The sequence below is a fragment of the Lithobates pipiens genome, unplaced genomic scaffold (genome assembly GCF_037356315.1).
Source record: "Lithobates pipiens isolate NorthernLeopardFrog02 unplaced genomic scaffold, aLitPip1_a1.2 Scaffold_25, whole genome shotgun sequence".
Classification (NCBI taxonomy): Eukaryota; Metazoa; Chordata; class Amphibia; order Anura; family Ranidae; genus Lithobates; species Lithobates pipiens.
In genome coordinates this window covers 179,301,365-179,304,830 of record NW_027507787.1, presented here as the reverse complement: position 1 = coordinate 179,304,830, position 3,466 = coordinate 179,301,365, and positions in this window count along the sequence as shown.

The window sequence follows — 3,466 nt, the reverse complement described above, 5'->3', positions numbered from 1 at the left end:
CCAGGCACACCTGGCACACCCTGTGCACACGCCTATGGACCTGTGTGTCTGCAGCACTTACATATTGGGGGTTATTTACGAAAGACAAATCCACTTTGCATTGCAAGTGCACTTAAAAGTGCACTAAAAGTGCACTTGGAAGTGCAGTTGCTCTAAATCTAAGGGGTATGTATCGGTAAGGGCTGCTGATTTGGTTACTTAGCAATCCACCAATTACCCTGCTGTCAGGCTCCCCACATTCAGATAAGACAAGGAACAGTCATTTGCATGGTTCTGTTGCTTTTATTGAAGGGTACAACTTGGGTAGAACAAGGGGTCATATGAGATAGCAATTGGTGTATTGTTTGACAATACTGAATAGCTTTAGCTTGAAAGTTGTAGTACGTCAATTATTCTCAGCAAATTCCTGAAACACTATTTCTTCACTTCCAATTTTGACAAAGAAGAATCACTCTGAATAATTCCACCTTGCAGACTATGACAGTTTCTGAGAATCAAAGATCCAGAGGCCTAAAACAACCTTTCCCCAATGGATCAATGAGTTAGACAGCCACACAGTCTTTGGAAGATGTTACCAATGTGCTAACTACGCCAGAGATAAGCACGGTATCTCCCCCTGATGGCCTGACACATGATAATTGGCGGACTACTGCTCCCCGCCAGTCCTTTGCTGTCAATGCTGTGTTCCCCGGCCACAGCATTTACACTGTTCTTGATAACTTCTCTTGTTCTGTTACACTGACCTTTGGTCACTTGACCGTTCTGTGTCCCCGGACACAGAACGCTGCTCTACTCTCTTCCGCTTTACTGCTACTCCTTCTGTTCTGAACTTGTCCAGCATTCAAGTCCCGTGTTCCCCGGTCACAGCAGCTTGATACTCTTTTAAAGACGAAGATCTTTATCTTATCTCTCTCTCCATGGTTCCTCCATCCCTCCCCAGCACTCAGCACATCCCCGCGTGGGGATGCCTGGAACAGCATCTCACTACTCCATGGGGTCTTTACTCCAGACTCCTCCCTGGCAGCATGTGATCCCAGCTTATATGAGAGGCCTGCCCCCTGCCAATACTTAAAGATAATTGGTCAGGGCTCCTCATATGAGCTGCCTGCTACTCAGACTTCAGGTCCAACCCCTGTTCCAGAACCATCTTTCTGAAAGCAGGGGAGGCATCTCTGAATCAAAGCATAGGTAACCACACCCACCACTACACCGAACACTCCCAGTCCCAAATCAAAACAACCAGGCCTAGCCTAAAGCAAAGGCCTGGCTAAATTTACCTGCACTTTGGCCCTGAGCTAGAAAAATCCTATTATAGCACCTACATTCACCCCCCACTAAAACCACAACTGTCCTCATTTGTGGGAAATGAAAATTGATTTTCAAAAATACCTCCTTAGTTAAGGAGGGAAGGCACCCCATATCAATAGTTTTGGATGGGGGAAAGGGAAACAACTTGGATGTGGTAAAATTTGTGTAAAAGTACAAAAGGACACAGGTACATTACAATTTGTACACTTTATACATCCTAACTGCAGATCCCTGCACTAATGTCACATACAAGTAGAACCAGAGCACTGCTCTACTCTACTTACCACAGGTCTTCATCTGTTCCCACGTTGGAGATGTACAGCCGTCACATCCCAGCAGTTTTCTAAAAGGAAACATAAACAATACAAAAACTAAACAATCTAACAAAATATTAACACTTCACCAAACAGAGGGGTTTATGATCCCCTGTCTGGTGACAGAACAAACACGGCAAAGTGGCATCTGGTTCTCTGCCAGGATTGTCACTCCCTCAAAAGGAGTCTGAGAGACCTCCTGCAGAGTGCAACCTGGACAGACATGCCAAAAATTAGACACATATGCCCGTAGGCCAAAAAACTTTGTTTGGCTCCGAAACAAGGAGTCCTTTTTCTTAACCACTTCAGCCCCGGACCATTTTGCTGGTCAAAGACCAGACCACTTTTTGCGATTTGGCACTGCGTCGCTTTAACTGACAATTGCGCGGTCGTGCGACGTGGCTCCCAAACAAAACTTTTTTCCACAAATAGAGCTTTCTTTTGGTGGTATTTGATCACCCCTGCGGTTTTTATTTTTTGCACTATAAACAAAAATAGAGCGACAATTTTGAAAAAAAACACATTTTTTACTTTTTGTTATAATAAATATCCCCCAAAAATATATAAAAAAACTTTTTTTCCCCTCAGTTTAGACCAATACATTTTCTTCTACATATTTTTGGTAAAAAAAAAGAAAAAAAATCGCAATAAGCGATTATTAATTGGTTTGCGCAAAAGTTATAGCGTTTACAAAATAGGGGATAGTTTTATGGCATTTTTATTAATAATTTTTTTACTAGTAATGGTGGCGATCAGCGATTTTTATTGTGACTGCGACATTATGGCGGACACATTGGACAATTTTGACACATTTTTGGGACCATTGTCATTTATACAGAAATCACTGCTATATAAATGCAGTGATTCCTGTGTAAATGACACCGGCAGTGAAGGAGTTAACTAGTGGGTGGCAGTGTAGGGGTTAAGTGTTCCTAGAGGTGTGTTACTAACTGGGGGCTGGGCTTTCATTTAGTGAACACTGATCTCTGCTCCAATCACATGGAGCAGAGATCAGCGTCACTAGTTGCTAGGCAGAATGGGGAGATGCTGTTTACAATGGCATCTCTCCGTTCACCCACCCCGTGAGACGATTGCGGGTTTGCCTGTGGCGATTGAGTCCGCGGCACCCGCGACCAGACTCACGAGGGTCCCAACCAGCACACAAGCCCGCCGCGGCCGCGCGCTCACAATGGCAGGGCGGCATTAGAGATTGGACGTACCTGTACGCCAATATGCCTGCCCGTGCCATTCTGCCAACGTACATCGGCGTGCGCTGGTCGGGAACTGGTTAAGCAAGTGTCAAAGGGGTTTGAGCAGGGACAGCACACCCTAGTGTCCATGACGTTGTCCTTGTCAGGCACCCTGAGTGGCAGACATCAGCTGTCCCCTGCAGTAAACAGTCTTTGGATGGAGGCCCACCCTAATCCAGCTGCACCCCAGCAGTCCAAATGGGTAATAGCATTTTACCTGTGGCTATACAACAGTAGTCCTGGCTACAGGTAATACCTGGGATCCGGCATCCTCCTCCGACTGTCCCCCTCGCCTCTCATCGAAATGGAAAAGCTACGGGTGTTCTGTCCTGCTTTCACCATCAGCACTCTTTTTATATAGCCCGCCCAAGCTTCCATTCACTGTGTATGTCCTTAAAGCAAACCCAGACCTCACTCTTTGGTACCCGTTTGGGTTTTGGGACATAGAAGTAGTCCCAGACCAAGGCATTTTCCCATTGCTCCCGGGAATTTTCAACAACCTCCATGACATGATCTGGAAGGGTAGTCCAGGCCCCACTCCTGAGCGACTCTCCGCTATACTTCCCTCTGTAATCTGGAAAGTCTAGGCAATTC